This window comes from Danio rerio, chromosome 14 (assembly GCF_052040795.2).
Source record: "Danio rerio strain M-AB ecotype USA chromosome 14, GRCz13ab, whole genome shotgun sequence".
Lineage (NCBI taxonomy): Eukaryota > Metazoa > Chordata > Actinopteri > Cypriniformes > Danionidae > Danio > Danio rerio.
In genome coordinates, this window is record NC_141034.1 from 497,501 (window position 1) to 519,069 (window position 21,569).

The 21,569-nt window shown below is 37.5% G+C and overlaps 1 long non-coding RNA gene across 2 annotated transcripts in view; it reads left to right on the forward strand.

The window, feature by feature from the left end:
- Positions 1-21,569, forward strand: part of LOC137487546 (uncharacterized) — a 91,498-nt gene that overhangs the window by 65,133 nt on the left and 4,796 nt on the right. The window contains exon 4 of one of the 2 annotated variants that reach the window (XR_015507165.2): positions 16,028-16,131. This is a non-coding gene — a long non-coding RNA (uncharacterized LOC137487546). Of the gene's footprint in view, positions 1-16,027; positions 17,221-21,569 lie in introns of those variants that run through there. The other variant, XR_015507163.2, reaches the window with a different exon arrangement.

The window sequence follows — 21,569 nt, forward strand, 5'->3', positions numbered from 1 at the left end:
TTTGTCCAGATGTTCGTCCACATGTTTGCGTCCGGGTAAATATTGAAGTGAAGGATCTAAATAGTGACGCTCAATATAAACACATCTAGAAGACACTTTAGGAAGAGTAACTTCATTACAGAGCAGTTTCAGTTAGATAAAAACTGAAAACCGTAATCATAGTACTTAATCAAATGAAAAACAAGATTATCATTATTATTATTATTATTATTTGATCATTATTAGAATTATTAAAATGTATTTGTATTATTATAATTAATAATACTATATATTATTATATATAATATATATAATAATATATATTTATATATATATACTAATATATATAATATTTCTTATAGCTTTTTATTTACTGGAACTTAATTTACTAAATTATAATAACATAATTTTAATTAATATTAAAATATATAATACATATATATATATATATATATATATATATATATATATATATATATATATATATATATATATATATATATTCATAAAATATTAAAAATGTAATATTAATGTATTATTATTATTATTATTATTATTATTATTATTCATTCAGTCATTCATTTTCTTAATCTCTTTAATATTCTGGTTTTGCCACAGCAGAATGAACCGGCAACTTATTCAGCATATGTTTTACGTAGCACATGCCCTTTCAGTCGCAACCCACCACTGGGAAACACCCATACACTCTTACATTCACACTCATACACAACAGCCAATTTAGCTTATTCAGTTCCTCTATAGTGCATGTGTTTGGACTGTGGGGGAAACCGGAGCACCCGGAGGAAACCCAAGTGAGCACAGGGAGAACATGCAAACTCCACACAGAAACGCCAACTGACCCAGCCAAAGCTTGAACCAGCAACCTTCTTGCTATGAGGCGATTGTGCTACCCACTGCGCCACCGTGATGCCCTATTATTATTATAAATATTATTTTATCATTATTATTATTATTATTAATAAAATTACTAATTGTATTATTCTTAATTACTATTATATTGATTATTATTATATATTATTATTAATATTATTATTTTATTATCATTATTGATACTATTTATTATTATTATTACTAATAATATTTATATTTATATTATAATTACTGCTACTATTAGTTTTATTGATTTATTATTATTATTATTTAGATTTTTATTTTTATTATTATTATTATTTTAATTATTATCATCATCATCATTATTAATACTATTTTTTTTTTTTATATAATTTTCTTATTATTATTTACTCCAATTTTTAATTTTTTTTTATTTTTTTCTTCCAATTTTTTATTTTAGCTTTTTATTTACTGGAACTTGATTCACAAAATTAAAATGACATCATATTATTATTATTATTATTATTATTATTATTATTATTATTATTAATAATAATAATAATACTACTGTTAATTTTATTATTCTTAATTTTTATTATTAATATTATTATTATGATAATTTAATTGTTTTATTATTATTGTAGTTTTTTTATTTACTAGTACTTGATTTACTGAATTATATTAGAACTCATGAAAAACTTTGGCCGCACCAGTTTATTTTAAGATACAATTTTCACTATTAAAAAACATTTATTATGACTGCCTTAATAAACTCCTAATCTTCTACTAACATTTATTAAGGTATTAATTGTGTTGGTGTTGGATTGGGATAAGAAGTTAATAAACATCTAATATCTTAATAATAAGCAGTTAATAAGACACTGGTTATCAATAATGAGAATTGATCCTTAAAGTAAAGTGTTACCGAAAAGTGTACTAAAAACATTATTAAAACTAGCATAAATGCACCAAACAATCACTGAAACCTTTTTCTTAAACGTTGAGCTTAAACGTTAAGCCTTTTCCAGACAAACAGATAATATTGTGTTGTTTAAAATAAATGTTTTTCTTTAAAATAAGCAAAATACTCTGATGTCTAAAGGAAAAACAACATTATTTAGCTTGTTTGGGGAAAAACTCATTTGATTTAGACTTAAATGAGCGGGAGAAAAGAATATAAGTGTTGAGCTTGTGTTTTCCAGAGCGTTCTGAGAGGAATAGTTGAAGATTTGCCTGCACTGGTTTTGTTTAGACGGCTTGTTGATGCTGTTTATAAGAGAAATATTCAGGATTTCTGCTTCCTGTGGTGAAATAAGACAAGTCTAAATCACACACACACACACGGTTGGATGGTTGGCGTGTTGTTGTTTTGCAGGTGTGTGTCTGGTTGAATGTTTGTTTGGTTTGTTGTGTTCATGGTTGCAGAAGGCGAGTGTGTTATTTTGTGATGATCTCTTATTTGGATGCGTTTGACTTGTTTTCTGTCCTTCTCTCTCAGTGTGTGAAGATCTGTGTGAAAGACACTGAAGCTGGAAGAGTTTTGCGTTCACAGAGTTCAGTGTTTATTAGATTAGAGATGAGCTCCAGTGGTGTGTGTGTGTCGCTCGGCCTCAGGCTACACACACACAAACAAATGCATGCATGGACACACACATCTGTCCATCTGTCAGTCCATCTGTGTGTGTGTGTGTGTGTGTGTGTGGTGTTTCAGCAGTATATGAGTGTTACGGAGAGTTCTGCTGTGAGTGTGTGTTCAGCTCACTTTACTGCTTTACACACTGATCTGTTTCTACAGGCTGCTTATAAACTGTGATTGTGCGCCTGTTGTGCGAGTGTGTATTTCTGAAACTGGAGTCGTGTTTTCATCTGCATGTCAGTATGCCATCTCATTCAGCCTTCCAGAAGCTTCCCGTAAGAGAACAGCCGGCCAGCATTGATGGATGTGGTGGTTTGTGAATGTGTGTGTGTGTGTGATTGTGAGTGTTTATGTGAGTGTGATGACTCTATCTGCTGCGGTGTGTGTGTGTGTGTGTGTGTGTGTGACGGCTCTTTCTGCTGTGATGTGTCATTGATTAACTCTAATTTACTGTAGCTTTTAATATTGGGAATTTGCTCAAAACGTTTCTCCAAGGTTCTTTTCAGCAGATGAGTAACCCTGAGCGATCAGTTCAGCAACGCAACCTCACAACAAACACACATCTGAGAGCTGGATTGTGATGACAACACAGATATTTTTATCATGTGATATTGGTGCGCTGACAATTCAAGTCCAGTTAATGTAGTCAGTCTGACACAATATTGCTGCAAAACTGAAATAATAAACATGTGGACTTACATATTCCTCATTTGCATATTTGGATTTTTACATTATTAACTTCTGTGGGCGGCACGGTGGCTCAGTGGTTTGCACTGTGGCCTCACAGTAAGAAGGTCGCTGGTGCGTTGCATGTTCTCCCTATGTTGGAATTGATTAACTAAATTGGCCGTAGTGTATGAGTGTGTGTGTGAGAATGAGTGTGTGTGGGTGTTTTCCAGTATTGGGTTGCAGCTAGAAGGGCATCCGCTGTGTAAAACATGTGCTGGAATAGTTGGCGGTTCATTCCACTGTGGCGATCCTTGATAATTAAGCGACTAAGCTGAAGGAAAATGAATGAATGAATGAATGACTGCTGTACTAAGTGTAGTGTGTGTGCGTGTGTGTGTGTGTGTGTGTGTGTGTGTGTGTGTGTGTGTGTGTGTTTGCGCGCGCACTCAGTCTCCAGGAGCTGATCTGACCTGAGTTTATTAGATTTGTTGCTCTGACTGTAAGTGGAGAAGCAGCACGACATGTGGCTCCAGCAGATGTGTGTGTGTGTGTGTGTGTGTGTGTGTGTGTATGTGTGTGTGTGTTGACTAAAATTGTCTATTGTTTATTCAGCAGGTAAACTTGTCTACTATATAGTCAACAGTTGAACTTGTTTACTAATTAGTCAACATGTTTCCTTGTCGACTATATATTTAACAAGTGAACCTGTCTGCTATATAGCCATCATGTAAACTTGTCTACTTTTTATTCAACAAGTGAACTTCTCTGCTATTTAGTCAACAGATAAACTTGTTTATAGTCAGTAGCTGAACTTGTCTACTTTATAGTAAACAGGTGAACTTGTCTACTATATAGTCAACATGTAACCTACTATTTAATTATTCAACAGGTGAACATGTCTACTATATAGTCAATAGGTGAACTTGTCTACTAGTTAGTCAACAGGTGAACATGTCTCCTGAATAGTCAACAGTTGAACTTGTTCACTAATTAGTCAACAGGTGAACTTGTCTACTAGTTAGTCAACAGGTGAACATGTCTCCTGAATAGTCAACAGGTGAACTTGTCTACTAAATAGTCAACATGTTTCCTTGTCTACTATTTATTTAACAAGTGAACATGTCTACTTTATAGTCAACAGGTAAACATGTCTACTTGGTCATATATACTGCAGGTGTATTTGGGATTTTTTACACTGGGAATAGTTTGTTATTTTAGACAAAGTGGACAATAAGTAGAATGTTGACTTTTTAGTAGAGAATTGAGTCTTCTGCATCATATTAACAGCGTCATGTGTGAGCAGATATTCAGAAACATGCACAGTGAACATATCTGAATATCTGAAACTCAATGCAGAAGTCAGATATTCTGCTTTGAACATGTGTGTTATGTGCCGTGTGTGTTAACCCGCCCAATGCCAGTTATATTATATTTCAGCAGCCCGGGTTGCCAGATGGTAGAAAACAGTGTATTTCATTTATTCAGTGATCAAGGCTCTCAGAGTGTGCGTCTGTGACTGAAATGTGCCCTCTGGTGGACAGTAGCAGACTCTGAAATGAGACACAGATTCAGAGTTCCACATGAGGTTATTAATGAGCAAATAATATAAATATTATGAGTATAAACATTAGATGATCACATTGTAATCCCGTGTCCTAACAACACGATACATGATGAGATACCCAGTGATGAGCAGTTTGACTGTTTGCAGCAGACGAAACAGGACAGAAATGTAAACACAGCCATTCAGAAGCACACAATAGTGCACTCACTGCACTCCAGCACAATATATTCTCCAGATCTGAGCTGAACTATCTGCTGCTGCTGTCAGTAGTACAGGAATAAATGTCATGTAAAACTCACATTAGCATTTAACACTGAGTAAAGCACATGAGCTGTAGCTGAGCTGATCACTGTCAGTTTTCTACTGCTCAGCTGTGAGAAGCAGAAGCCGTTTCTAATATATCAGTTTCAACTCCTTTTAATATGGAGAACATTTCTTCTATCATGTGCCGTTGCTTTTCTTTATAACACTGTTTAAATCAGTCTTTAGGCACACTGCTGCTGGTGTCGTCAATCTGGCAACCTGCGCTTGCATTTGTATTGAACCAGGAGTGCAATACCTAGCTCAGCCACCGGGTGTCAAACTTACACACTGCACCTTTAAGTGTATCTCAGAGAAGCTCTTAAAAGCTGAACTCAAGTATATTCTGTGTTGTTTCAGTTTAAATAGCACACTTGAATAATCTTCTTCTTCCTGCTGTATGAATGAGCTGTTCTGGGTCACTCTGGATATAAATGCATCCGCCGAGTGATTCTTAACTGTCTCGTTTCGATCTGCCAGGAGTGTGTGTGTGCGTGTGTGTGGACTCAGCAAGTCTCGGTCGCGCAGCAGAGGCTCAGTTTCATGTGGTTTGTGGACAGATGCCAGACTATGAGGAGCAGCTCTGGGTATATCAGAGGAATCTGCAGCCGCTCTCCAGCACACACACACGTCCACTGCAGTTCTGTGTGTGTGTGTGTGTGTGTGTGTGTGTGTGTGTGTGTGTGTGTGCTGCAGGTCACACTATTGAGTCCTGTAAACATAACTGCAATAATCAGTGTGTGTCTCTGTCTGTGAGTGTGTGTGTGTAGCTTGCCTGTCCTCTCAGCATCCTGTAAAAAAAAACACTGTAAAAATTAGTGTGTGTGACAGTGTGTGCGTGTGTGTGTGTATGATTCTGAGTGTGTGTCAGTGCAAACCCACAATGCCGTAGTTCAGAGCAGAATAAATAAATCTGAAGAGAACTATGCAAAGTTAGCCAGCACTAATGCTACACACACACACACACACACACACACACACACACACACACACACACACACACACACACACACACACACACACACACACACACACACACACACACAGAGCGCTGGACTGAAGCCACTGCACATGGTTGTAGTAACTCTGTTTCTCTCTCTCTGGCAGCGCAGATTCAGGCAGACTCATTTCACACGTGTCACATCTCTGCTGTGCCTTTCCACTGCTCTGGCCAGACGCATGCATGCGCACACACATACACGCACTCACACATATGCACACGCATGACAAGAGTTAACAGTGCCAATAATAACTGAGAGAGTTGCTTTGGAAAGATAATTATTGTAAAAAGTGCAGGACAGACCTGAAAAAGAGCGGAAGTCTCGAGCCAATAAGTTTCAACCACACAAATGCTCAGATGATCCGGTCAGTCCAATCCTGGGTTATGCCATATATTTTGGTTGGTGGGTGTTGTTAAATATGTACATCAAATGACATCTATATGAAGACAACAAACTAAAATAAACAAATACAGCACATTATACCACCGCCTCCGCCTCATTGTAAATATGTAGTTAAGCAGTGCCAGCAGATGCTGATTGTGGTGTCGGTGTTCATACCTGGGTCATACCCTTGCAGAAAACAAAATGTTTCAGTTTCTGCGATGTGCACAGATATGGACATTAACTCTTAAAGTCGCCCTGAAACTTTGAGATTGTCATTTTTTCCACTAATGTGATGTAAATCCTCTTCAAATCTGCAAAAAAAAGTTAGGTGGTGTGTGATTTTGTCCTTTGAGAATCGATTGGATTGTTAAAAGACGGTCATCGCCAACAAAATGAAGGAAGATGGACGAAAGGACAAATTCAGAGCTGTGATGTTCCCGCAAAGTACTGATAGTTCCTCTCTAAAGTACAGATAGCCCCGCCCTAAATTACTTTAGCCCCGCCCTAATTGTATAATCCCACCGTAAAGTACAGATAGCCTCACCCTAAAATACTGATAGTCCCACCCTAATGTAAATAGCCCCTCCCCAAAGTACTGATAGTCCCTGCCGAAAATACTGATAGTCCCATCCTAAACTACTGATAGTCTCGTCCTAAACTACTGATAGTCCCGTCCTAATGTAAATAGCCCCTCCCCAAAGTACTGATAGTCCCTGCCGAAAGTACTGATGGTCCCACCCTAAACTACTGATAGTCCCGTCCTAAAGTACTGATAATCTCACCCTAAAGTGCTGATAGTCCCATCTTAAAGTACAGTAGCCCCTCCCTGAAGTACTAATAGCCCTGCCCTAAACTACTTATAGTCCCACCCTAAAGTACATATAGCCCCTCCCTGAAGTACTGATAGTCCCACCCTAAAGTATTAATAGTCTCGCCCTAAAGTAGATAGCCCCTCTCTAAAGTATTGATAGTCCAACACTAAAATACTGATAGTCCCACCGTAAAGTACTGATAGTCTCTCTATTAATTACTAATAGTCTCACCCTAAAGTACTGATAGTCTCACCCTAAAGTGCTGATACCCTGAAAAACTTATCCAAAGATGATTCCTTGGATTTACTCAATGTTTTTACATTAAGTGGTTGCAAACAGTTTATTTGGGCTGAATTTAAACAAACAAATTAAGTTGAACATTATTAAATTTAATTTATTTGTTTCAATTCAACACAAATAAACTGTTTGCAACAGTTCTGTATGCAACACTTTTTTGCGTCCTAAACTACTGATAGTCCCGTCCTAAAGTACTGATAGCCCTGCACTAAAGTACTGATAGCCCTGCACTAAAGTACTGATAGCCCTGCACTAAAGTACTGATAGCTCCTCCCCAAATTGCTGATAACCCCACCCTAAATGACTGATAGCCACACTCTAAAGGATTTCCATGTGACTAGGAAGTGAAGAAAAGTTGTTTGAGGGCAAAAATATTTTTTAAAAACAATGCAGTGCGCAGATGCATGATTTATAACAACTACTGCATACATTTAAAATAAGTAGAGCACATTCTGATTTCATGGTGATCTTAATGGACTAACTCACAATGAAGTGTGATCTCATATAGAGTACTTTTGCATTCTCTTTCTCTTTGTCGGCACTGTGTTGCTCTAAACCCCTGCTTTAGAGCTCAGAGACATGCATTTATTCCACAAAACGATTTTAAATTCATTCATTCATTCATAGAGCTTCAAATTTGATATGTGAACATGCAAAAGTACCCGTGCCCTAAAAGCGGGACGGTCCCGGGCACAGTATGTAATTTGGCCACTAGAGGGTGTATATTAGCAACAAACAAAAGCATGTTATAAGCCTCGGGATCCTCTAGGAGGAGCTGTAGGATGTTTCTGAGGGAAAAGGACACATGGGTGGCTTTACTTTGCCTCTGGATAAGCGAAGGAGAATAAATGAATGACCTGAAATATGAGAGACATATTACTGTAGGACAAAGACAACAGTTTACAGTCATTACACACACACGAGACCACTAATGACCCAGATAGCCCATGGAGACTTTAAGCTTTTCATTTGGAGCCTGTTGTTAGTCTCTATAAGAGTTTAATGTGGTGTTCCTGCAGTCCGTGTTGTGTTTCAGCTCTAATGCAGCGTGTGTGTCTGTCCCTCATGGCCATCGCGACGCTTAAACGATATTTCTGGAGGTCAGTTGTTTTCACCTCAGTGCGGCTCTATATTTACTGAGCTTTACACCTGTTAAAAAAGACAATTCAACAGTTGTGTGAAACCCGACTCACTCCCAATGCCGCTTTTCAACATGGAGATTTTAAATAGAGACGCAGGACGGCTCATATTTGCTTATTTAAGGCTGTCAAACGCACAGGAACACGACACCGGGCAGAGCTGAATGTACAGTATAGATATGCTTATGCTTATGGGATAGGCTGTACAATGCTTAACGATCATCACTCTAAGGTGTTTGGTTATTGTCAAATAAATGCACAGATAAAGTAGTTCCGGCATGTTTAGAGCGACTTCGTATCGCTGCTGAATGATTAGATATTTCACAACTACAACAGTCAGAAATCACAACAGGAGGAGGAGGAGGAGATGTGGAGGACACTGGCGCTACACACAGGAGACACTTGAGGAGGACACACACCTGACTAATGCACTCTCAAATACAACATCTGAACTGTGGATGTAGACATGCAATCTGGGCCGTTGAATTATTAGAAAATGTGTAAACCTGTCAGGCTTTATTCTGAGATAACAACCTCCTGGATCTACTTTAGCCCTGAGACAATATAATGGCAGATTTGGTCATTAATATAAATAATTCTGAGCGTGAGTCTTTTTCAAAGCGTAAAGTTGCGCATTTCTGTTTTTTATTAAACGCCATCTAGTGTTAGGGAGGGATTTTACACATTCAGCCGGCTCATCGTCTGAAAATCAGTTCAGTCTGAATATCAAAAAATGTGTTGAAACACTAGCAATAAGCAAAAATATTTCTGATGGATCATGAGAAACTGTAGACTGGACTAATGATGCTGAAAATACCATTATACCTCACAGCTGTATAGATCCATGTATAATTAATTAATTAATTCATTCATTCATTCATTCAATTATTCATTTTCTTTTTGGCTTAGTCCCTTTATTAATCAGAGGTTGCCACAGTGGAATGAACCGCCAACTTATCCAGCATATGTTTTACGCAGCGGATGCCCTTCCAGCTGCAACCCAGTACTGGGAAAAACCCATACACACTTATTCACACTCGTACACTATGGCCAATTTAGTTGATCAGTTCCCCTATAGTGCATGTGTTTGGACTGTGGGGGAAACCAGAGCACCCGGAGGAAACCCACGCCAACACGGGGAGAACATGCAAACTCCACACAGAAACACCAACTGACCCAGCCGGGACTCAAACCAGAGACCTTCTTGGGACTTAAACTTTAGTAACCTCCACCACAGCGCCAGACACCCCCCCAATACAAAATTTGCTATATATTTGCTATATATTATATAGTTATATTGAATAGCAATAATATTTCACAATAGGCTATCTGCACCATTCAAATCAGATATATGCAGAGTATATGTCTTTTTCAACTTCTGGCTGAGCTGAGTCCCTGTGAATCATCTGCGGGTCAGAAAGAGAGTGAAATAATTCCTGTAACTCATGCGGGTTTTGTGCAGAACGGTGTGCTCTCATTAGTTGTGCTGTCTGTGTGTGTTAGTGGTGATGTGAGATGATCCCAGCAGGACGCCGCGTGTGTATGTGAAGCGCAGTGTGTTTCTCTGTACGGCCGCGGCTTTGTGTTCTTTTATCAGGCTTACATCAGGTTTATTCAGGGAAACACACTCCAGTGGATCGGTCACGCTGGATTCACTCACACACATCACACACTCATTAGCACACTGAAGATCGTTCTGCTGATCAGCCATTAGGCTGGATTTATAGATCTTAGGAAAGGAACACTATGCCATTTTGTTCACTAGAGGGCGTTTAATCACAACAAACAAAGACATATTTAGATTATGTATTTCATGTTCAAAAATAACCTTGAAATTGTATGAATAAAAACTGATTGATAGTCATGTTGTGGAATCAATTCTTATCTCTGAGCTCTAGAGGGCGCTGCTGCAGCCTTTGTTCTTCTGTGTTGCCAGATGTAGTTATTATAAGCATTGATGAATTGCACTTTATTAATTGCCGTTTATTTACAACAAACAAAGACATATTTAGATGATGTATTTCATGTTCAAAAAACCTTGAAATCTATGATTGAAAACCTATTTAAATTTATGTTGTGGAATTAATTAATATCCCTGAGCTCTAGAGGGCGCTGCTGCAGCCTTTGTTCTTTTGTGTTGCCAGATCTAGATATATATAATCGTTGCATCACTGAACTTGTATGTAAATTTGTCCACTAGAGGGCGTTTATTCACAACAAACAGCAGCTTATTTTCATGACGTATTTCATGTTAAGAAATAAACCTTGAAATTCTTTGAAAATGTAATTATAATGATGTTGTAGAATAAATTGATGTCTCTGAGCTCTTGAGGGCACTGCTACAGCCTCTGCGTTTCTCTGTTGCCAGATCTAGTAATTATAAGCATTGAGTAATTGCACTTGTTTTTAATACAAATACTGACAGCATTAAAGGTACGATAAGTATTTTTGTCCACTAGAAGGCGTTTATTGGCAACACAGTCATATTTAGACGATGTAATTCATGTTCAAAATTAAACCCAGAAATTCTATGAATGAAAAATCATGTCATGGAATTCATATCCCTGAGCTCTAGAGGGCGCTGAAGCAGGTTCTGTTTTTCTGTGTTGCCAGATCTAATTAATATAAGATATGAGGACATTGTATTTAATACTAATACTGACTGCACTAAAGGCATAGCATGTTATTTTGGCCCCTAGAGGGCGTTAATTCACAACAAACAAATGTGTATTTCAATGATGTATGTCAAGTTCAGAAAATAAACCTTAAAAATCTTTGAAAGAAAACTTATTTAAAATCATGTCATTGAATAAATTCCTGTCTGAGCTCTGAGCTTTTTTCGGTTGCCACATCTAGTTTTTATAGGCGTTGAATAACTGCACTTATTTTTAATACAAATACTGACAGCTTTAAAGACACAGTGTGTATTTTTGTCCACTAGAGGGCGATTATTGGCAACAAACAAAGGTGTATTTTGATGGCTCTGCGAGTGAGTTGAATAAGACACACAGCATATTAAATCCTCACTGCTGTTTCTCTGATTTCTGACATGTTAATGTCATTACATGAACACACACACACACACACACACTTGTAAAAATCTTTAATATTCCACTGAAGAAATAACATCACCTACTGTTTACTACATTGTATATTAACAGAAAATATCATTTATTTTCGGTTGAGTTGTTATTTTAAGAGCGGATCTTTTGGGAATGTGCTGAAAACCAAAAACAAACGTTGTCAGAACATTCAGGCAACCAAAAAAGGGTCTCTGTATAATCAGACTATTCAAACTCGAGCTTTCAGGAAAATCTGATTACATAAACACACAAAGTAATGTTGAAGTCTGACGGTGGGGGCTTTAGCGGTTATTGTAAATATTATTTTTTTTATGTGTTTTCACTTGCCCAGTGCATTAAGCAACAAAAGCGCAGTGCTGATAAAAAAAGAGCTTATTTACAGCAATAATCCAACAGTCTACGAGAAAATAGTGCAGGGTTTTAGTTGGATAAACATCACTGCAGTGCTCAATTAGCATCTAAAATAATGTGTGTGTTTGTGTTGATGTGAGGCTGAAATAAAAGTATAACACACACACACACACACACACACACACACACACACACACACACACACACACAGGAATGCTCAGACTCAGCTGTTCATATTAATTAGTTCCTGATTTTAACGAGCTTCAAAAGGACTGGTTAGTTGTGTGTGTGTGGCTGTAATTGTTTAAAGCAGATGAAAACAGGCTAAATTTGCTCCTGGAGGAAAACTGCAGTCTGTAAATTTGCTCTTGTGGGATTGGAGCATCTCCTTCTCAGAGCTGATTAACATTTGATTTAATGATGATAATGAGCACTTTTGATGTCTTTTTATTGATAGAAACACTGTGTCCTCGTGCTGTTTATCCTCACAAACACTGGCTGCATTGAGAAATACAACTGTGTTGAGCTGAAATCTAATGCACAGCATATTTATAGAAAACACACAAGAATCTACTGAGTAAATCGAGAGAAACGACTGTGATAGTTTGTGGAAATATCATGAATGGTACTAAAATACACACTAGTATCCCTTTATTATATGATTTAAAGAAATGTACTATGGCCATGATCCACACGTTCACGTTTGAGTGTGGTTTTGATCGGCTTTATGGTGTGATTTTCTGATATGTGTGTCCTTGGAATATTGATGTGAATGAAGTGATCTTCAAAGTGTCCTCAGATGTGTGTTTTACGGCCGGCGCGTCCGCAGGGAAGCGGCTCATCTCCATCTGGGTCACGCTCCGGATTCACGACGCTTGTTTATTTTCTTTTAAGGCGCCACAAAAACACGAGAGAATATGAATATGAGCGTTCAAGGCCGCGCTTAATAATTGAGCTCAACTAATGTTTGAAGACTCTCTCTATTATTCATCCTCCCGCGGTCGGGTCGGGATGTTTCGCAGTCTTGAGCTGAATGAGGTTTCTGTGGCCTGTTCACACAACAATCTTCTGCACGGTTTCTCATTTCAGAAATCACAAACATCCTGAACCGATCTGTGTTTCTATGGCGTGTTATTCTGTGCAGCAGGAATTGGCACGGCATATTTTGATCAGAAAACTGAGTCCATTATTAATGTAAAACAATGCAAAATGTGATCGAGAACATTTCATTCTGAATTCAATTGACTAACAGAGTTGACGATAGCACAGTTGATAATAACAGAGTTGACATTAACAGTTGACAAATATTGAGTTGACGTTTTCAGAATTTTAACAGAATTACCAATAACAGACTTGACGTTTACTGAGTTGACATTATCAGAGTTGAGGATAACAGAGTTGACATTAACAGAGTTGACAATAAGAGTTGAAGTTAACAGAGCTGACGTTAAAAGCATTGACGTTAACTGAGTTGACATTAACAGAATTGACGATAACAGAGTTGACATTAACAGAGTTTACAGTAAGCGAGTTAACGGTAACAGAGTCGACAGTTACAGAATTCACCGTAACAGAGTTGACAATAAGTGTTGACACTAACAGAGTTGACAATAAAGAGTTGACGGTAAAATAATTGATGATAACAGAGTTGACAGTAACAGAGTTGACATGAACAGAGTTGACAGTGACAGTTAATAGTAAAAAAGTTGACGCTAAGAGAGTTGACCATAACAGAGTTGACAGAAATAAAGTTTGTGATAACAGAGTTGACAGCACCAGAGTTAACTGTACCAGAATTGACAGTAATAGAGTTGACGATAACAGAATTTACAGTAACAGAGTTGATGATAACAGAGTTGACAATAAGAGTTGACTAACAGAGTTGATGGTAACAAAGTTAACAATAATAGACGGTAATAGAGTTGGCATTAACGAAGTTGACTCTAACAGAGTTGACGTTAACAGTGTTGACCGTTAAAGAGTTGACAATAGGAGTTGACAATAAGAGTTGACAGTTACAAAGTTGATGGTAACAGAGTTGATGTTAACAGGGTTGACTAACAAAGTTGACAATAGGAGTTGACGGTAACAGAGTTTACTAACAGAGTTAACAATAAGAGTTGACAGTTAAAAAGTTGATGGTAACAGAGTTGACGTTAACAGGGTTGACTAACTGAGTTGACAATAAGAGTTGACGTTAACAGAGTTGACAAAAAGAGTTGATAGTAACAGAGTTGACAATAAGAGTTGACGTTAACAGAGTTGACTAACAGAGTTGACAAAAAGAGTTGACAGTTAAAAAGTTGATGGTAACAAAGTTGATGTTAACAGAGTTGACTAACTGAGTTGACAATAAGAGTTGACGTTAACAGAGTTGACAAAAAGAGTTGATAGTAACAGAGTTGACAATAAGAGTTGACGTTAACAGAGTTGACTAACAGAGTTAACAATAAGAGTTGACAGTTAAAAAGTTGATGGTAACAGAGTTGACGTTAACAGGGTTGACTAACTGAGTTGACAATAAGAGTTGACGTTAACAGAGTTGACAAAAAGAGTTGATAGTAACAGAGTTGACAATAAAAGTTGACGTTAACAGAGTTGACTAACAGAGTTGACAATAAGAGTTGACAGTTAAAAAGTTGATGGTAAGAGAGTTGACGTTAACAGGGTTGACTAACTGAGTTGACAATAAGAGTTGACGGTTACAGAGTTGACAAAAAGAGTTGATGGTAACAGAGTTGACTAACAGAGTTGACAATAAGAGTTGACGTTAACAGAGTTGACTAACAGAGTTGACAGTAAGAGTTGACTTTAACAGAGTAGGAGAGAAGCTTCTTAGGTAGGCGTCCAGGAGGACGAAACAGATACCTGAGCAATCTCAGTTGACTTTTCTCGATGTGGAAGTGCAGCAGCTCTACTCCAGGAATGAATAATTTTTTTTTATAATTCAAAACTCTGTCTTTAAAGAAAACAGAACCCACAAGTTCAGAATCACCTGTATGTATTTATGACAAGCAGTTGTTTTTGTTCTCTTTGTTATCATATGGTAGAATAAATATTTCGCAGTCTTGAGCTGAATGTGGTTTCTGTGGCCTGTTCACACAACAATTTTCTGCACGCTTCCTCATTTCAGAAGATCACAGACATCCCGAACCCATGCGTGATTGTATGGCGTGTTCTGTCCGGCAGGGATTGGCACGGCATGTTTTTGTTCTCTACTGTAGACATGAATGAATGCACTTCCACATTGGCGTGTCTGCAGTCACAGTTCTGAGGTCAGTGTGTGCTCGCTCCACCATCCTCGCTCTCCAGCATCCCACAAATATCTGCTCAATGTGCTGCTCTCCGCCAAAACATCTCAAAGACATCCGACGGGCGTTTAGACTGTCAGTTCCGATTGAACCGCGAGTTCATGAGCGTTTATGGTGGCTGGTTTGTTCTGTTTGATCTCTGCTAGTCTTTAGTTAAACATGTCACAATCACTTATTTGCATAATTTATTAAATCTGTGTAACAAAACACCAAATACAGTAAGATTAGTTTGATTTCTTAATGGTTTTCATAGTGTGTTAAATGTCCCTCAAAGATTGATTCTTGCCCCTGTGTTGGTTTCTTTATGCATTATGCCTCAAGGGTAAATTGTGAAATGAGTCAACTGTATATCATTTTAAACAATAACAATAAAGGTTGTGCATGTGCTTGATCACATGGCTGATGTTTGGACACTACCGTATTTTAAACACATAAATGTAGAACTTTAGCTGAGTTTGTAATAAATCTCTGTGAGTGTGAGCGCAGTGTTCAGGAATGTGGAGAATCGGTGAATCATTGCTCTGGTTTGCGAGACTGAAACACTGCTCTAAAACTCTTTAAACACTTCTTCAACTTAACTTGACTAACTCATGGCAAATGCTGAGCTAATAATAGACTCGTCTGCTTTCTCTCTCTCTCTTTTTCCCAGGTCGAGCATCGTGAACCAATCGGGGCGAGTGGGGAATGTTCTCTGGAATGACAATTAAACGAAACAAAGACGAACCGGTGCAGTGAACCGGCACAAATGAGAGGGTGAGCCGCTGCCAAGAGCCGTAACTGTGCAGAGATTGATTTTATTCACTGTAAAAATACATGCAGGAGCGTCAGATCTGGCGCTTATCATTCCAGACTAGAGACCGATCTGAGCCGCAGTTACTCTGAGTTCGCCAACACTGACAGAACTATCAAAAAAGTTAATGAATCAAGATACAATGACTCTTAAAATACATTTCAAACAAGAAAACTTCCAAAAAGTTCTAAAATTGAGATACTAGAAGATCGAGATGCAGTACAGAATGCTTATAATGTTATAAATAATATTTGATTCCGTTACTAATAGCCGTTCAACTTATTAACAGATGTTAACATAGTTGACTATAACAGAGTTGACTTTAACAAAGTTGAGGTTAAAAGACTTAATATTAAAGGAGTTGGTGTTAACAGAGTTGACGTTAACAGTTGACGATAACAGAGTTGATAGTAACCGAGTTAACGGTAACAAAGTTAACATTAACAGAGTCGACGTTAACAGTTGACGATAACAGAGTTCACAGTAACCGAGTTAACGGTAACAGTGTTAACATTAACAGAGTCGACGTTAACAGTTGACAATAACCGAGTTAACGGTAACAGAGTTGACGATATCAGAGTTGACGATATCAGAGTTGACAGTAATAGAGTTAACGTTAATAGAGTCGACGTTAACAGTTGACGATAACAGAGTTGAGAGTAACCAAGTTAAAGGTAATAGAGTTGACGGTAACAGAGTTGACTATAACAGAGTTCACAGTAACCGAGTTAACGGTAACAGTGTTAACGTTAACAGAGTCGACGTTAACAGTTGACAATAACAGAGTTGACGATATCAGAGTTGACAATAACAGAGTTGACGATATCAGAGTTGACAATAACAGAGTTGACGATATCAGAGTTGAAGTTAGGAGAGTTGATGTTAACACACTGAAAAAAAGTGTTGCATGCAGAAATGTTGCAAACCATTTATTTGTGCTGAATTTAAACTAATTAAGTTTAATAATGTTCAACTAAATTTTTTTGTTTAAATTCAGCCCAAATAAATTGTTTACAACCACTTAACGTAAAAATAAAGTAAATCCAAGAAATTATCTTTGAATAATTTTTTTCAGTGCAGAGTTGACGTTTGCAGAGTTGATGATAACAGTTGACGTTAATAGAGTTGACATAAAAAAGGTTGAAGGTAACAGAGTTGACATTAGTAGTTGACAACAACAGAGTTGACAGTAACAGAGTTGACGATTACAGGGTTGATGTTAACAGAGTTGACGATTACAGAGTTGACGATAACAGAGTTGACGATTTTCCATTCATTAATTTTCTTGTCGGCTTAGTCCCTTTATTAATCCGGGGTCGCCACAGCTGAATGAACCGCCAACTTATCCAGCAAGTTTTTACGCAGTGGATGTCCTTCGAGCCACAACCCATCTCTGGGAAACATCCACACACACATTCACACACACACACCCATACACTACGGACAGTTTAGCCTACCCAATTCACCTATAGCGCATGTGTTTGGACTGTGGGGGAAACCGGAGCACCCGGAGGAAACCCATGCGAAAGCAGGGAGAACATGCAAACTCCACACAGAAACACCAACTGAGCCGAGGCTTGAACTTGCGACCCAGCAACCTTCCTGCTGTGAGGCGACAGCACTACCTACTGCGCCTCTGCTTTGCCGATTGACGATTTTAGTTGATGTTAACAGAGTTGACATTATCAGAGTTGAAGTTAACAAAGTTGACAAATACAGAGTTAACATTACCAGGGTTGATGATTACAGAGTCAAAAAGTGAATAATAAATTCACCAAAATATCACAGTAACAGAGTTATCACATAATTAATCTACTGTATTATTGCTGAATCCTAAACATATAGCACAAATGAACGAGAGAGGACGTGTGTTTTCGTACATGTGCATGTGTATATACGTGTACAATATTGTCCATGCCTGATAAACTCACTGCTTGAATTTGCACACTACTTTTCATTCCCTCTTTCCAGATATCCACTCAACTGCCTCACACTGCTAAGTGCAGTGATTAGTGAACGAGTGAGCGGTTTCGAACACAGCTTCTGTGTGTGAATAAAACCAGGCAAAAGAGAAAAGCCCAGAAGCAGCCATGGTTAAAAAATTAAAGGAGGAAAACATGTTTTTAATGACAGGCTGTGAAAGTAAACAGTACAGTGGGTGCGTGAGGAATAATAATGAGTGTCCATTAATGTCCCGTCTGTGAGTGTGTGATGGGACAGTGTGTGTGTGTGTGTGTGTGCATCTCTGAACAACCTGAGCTAATTAATCCTCCGTCCTGCAGTTGACGAGCTCTCGGTGGGACGTCTTTGTCTCCGCATTGGCAGTGTGAGAATCGGCCTGTTGAGCTTGTTTTTCAGCCAGTTCAAAGCTACGGAGCAGAGATTAGACATTGTTCCTGCTTCGGGACGCTCATCTACAGCTGAGCAGAATTAACAACCGCGGCACAACGAGCGCAGTCATGTGTGAGACTGAGAAAATGAGCTGGATATCACTAATGAACACACACTTCCAGCCGGAGTCCCCCGGAAAACACCCCCGGAAAACTGAAGCCGCGGGGTCACCGGAGGGAGGGAGAGTTCATATCAATACAAGCAAGACAAAGTTATTAAGCTTTCCCCAGACGTGTTAATCTCAGAGTGATCAGTTAATTACTCTCTCACATACACACAGTGCATTACAGACAGACACCGCTTAAAAAGTAAATAAGGTGATCGATTTAGGGGTTCTTTGGTTGTTTGTATGTAAAGAGACACTACTTTTTTATTTACAACAGACACTTTCTTATAAACACTCCATATTTCTGAGAAAATATTGTGCAGTTTTGAGTGTGCCTCACACAGGTGAGTGGGCTTGACAAACCACCTGTAGGACACACACTTTTAATATCCGTCTGTGAGCATGCTGAAGTGTGTGTTAATGTGCATGCACGTGTGTGTGTGTATATATGCAGTATATACCAAAGTTAATTTTGACAGCAAGTTTTGATTTGAACCCAACATTGGGAAACACCCATACACTCTTGCATTCACACTCATAAACTATGACCAATGTAGTTGATCAGTTCCCCTATAGCGCATGTGTTTGGACTGTGGTGGAAACCGGAGCACCCGGAGGAAACCCACACCAACATGGGGAGAACATGCAAACTCCACACAGAAACACCAACTGACCCGGCTGGGACTCAAACCAGAGACCTTCTTACTGTGAGGTGATCAGGCTACCCTCTGCACTACCGTGACGCCCTTCATAAGACTTTTAGTTAACTAAATCTACTCGAGATTTAGTTGACTGAAATACATTTGGTTTAATTTAAGTGTCATTTAATAACTTGTTTAGTTTTATTAATTTAATTTGTTGTATACATTTATTTATGTAACTAAAAAATAACTAAAAGGGTCTAACTAAAATATGGAATATAGCTTTTCTATTAAAGACCAAAGTTAGATATGCATTGTTTATTTCTATTATTAGTAATACGTTTATGCAATCAATCCACATGTAGGAACAGCAGCCGTCTGTAAATGCAGGATTGTGCAATTATTAATTTCAATTATTTTAATTTTAACCAGTCTGTTGAACAATTTCAAGCTAATAAATATTTGAAAGGGCTTAAAATAGTGCACTTTGCAATGATAGTCTATGGCATACTTTACAGTTGTAGTTGGTGTTAATTAAATAAAATTTACTGTATATATATATATATATATATATATATATATATATATATATATATATATATATATATATATATATATATATATATATATATAATATATATAGTTGAAGTCAGAATTATTAGCCCCCCTTGGGATTTTAATTAAATTTTTTTTTTTATGTTTCCCAAATGATGTTTAACAGATTTATGAAATGTTCACAGTATATCTGATAATATTTGTTCTTCTGGAGAAAGTCTTATTTGTTTTATTTCAGCTAGAATAAAAGCAGTTTTATATAAGCAATATTATTAGCCCCTTTAAGCTATACATTTTTGGTAACACTTTACAATAAGGTTCTTTAGTTAATGCATTTACTAACATGAACTTATCTTGAACACACATGTACAGCATTTATTAATCATAATTGAACATTTACTAATGCATTAATAACATCCAAGTCCATGCTTGTTAACATTAGATAATGCACCATGAGTTAACATGAACTAACAATGAACTACTGTATTTTCATTAACTAACGTTAACTAACATGAACAAATACAGTAGTAGATGTATTGCTCATTATTTGTTCATGTTAGTAAATGCATTAATTAACATTAACTATTAATTAACATTAACTAATGAGCCTTATTGTAAAGTGTGACCACATTTTTTTCGATAGTCTACTACTTCTAATTACCCTAGTGAAGCCTTTAAATGTCACTTTAAGCTGAATATTAGTGTCTTGAAGAATATCCAGTCTAATATTATGTGCTGTCATCATGGCAAATATAAAATAAATCAGTTATTAGAGATGAGTTATTAACACTATTATGATTAGAAATCTTCTCTCAGTTAAACACCACATGAGAAATAATTGTGTGGAGTGTGTGTTTTTGCTTGAGTGTGTGTTTCTGCTGGAGGAGTGTGTGTTTCTGCGCATCTGCTGTGTGTAAAGCGTGCGTCAGGCTGGTTAACAAGTAAAAAGCTGTGTAATTTCCTGACAGTTAACGGCACGTTTACTTCATTACTGGAGCTCATAAGAGCTGCGTGTTTGTAGTGTAAAATCAGTCTTCAGATTAGCCGTGCCGCGGCCATATGGAGCTCATAAACGCACGGCGTAAAAAGATACGGCTCATGGTAAAGGCGTGTTACTTCCAATCAGAGCTGAAATCTGCTCTCCGCCATCTGTCCGGGTCCTCCAGCGCAAATCTCTCAGCACAGCAGTCACGCCAACAGGTGTGTGTGTGTGTGTGTGTGTGTGTGTGTGTGTGTGTGTGTGTGTGTGTGTGTGTGTGTGTGTGTGTGTGTGTGTGTGTGTATGTGTGTGTGTGTTATGGTGATGATATTACTGAGATGATGTCTTCATTAGTGCACATTTACTGACTGTATTTACAGTACTTCATAAACAGCTTGTGGATTACTTATGAATAGTACGTTACACTACATAATGTGTAGTCAGTATCATAGATTACACAAATATGATAATGTAATCTGATTACTTTTAGATTACATTTAGATGACTTTTAGGCCATAACAATCTGATAACTTTTGGATAATGTTCAGATTACTTTTATGGTAGCGTAATCTGTCTACTTTTGGATAACATTTAGGTTACCTTTAAGGCAATGCAATCTGACTACTTTTGGATTACATTCAGATTACTTTTATGGTAGCGTAATTTGACTACATTTGGATTAAATTCAAATTATTTTTAGGTCATCACCATCTGACTACTTTTGGAGTA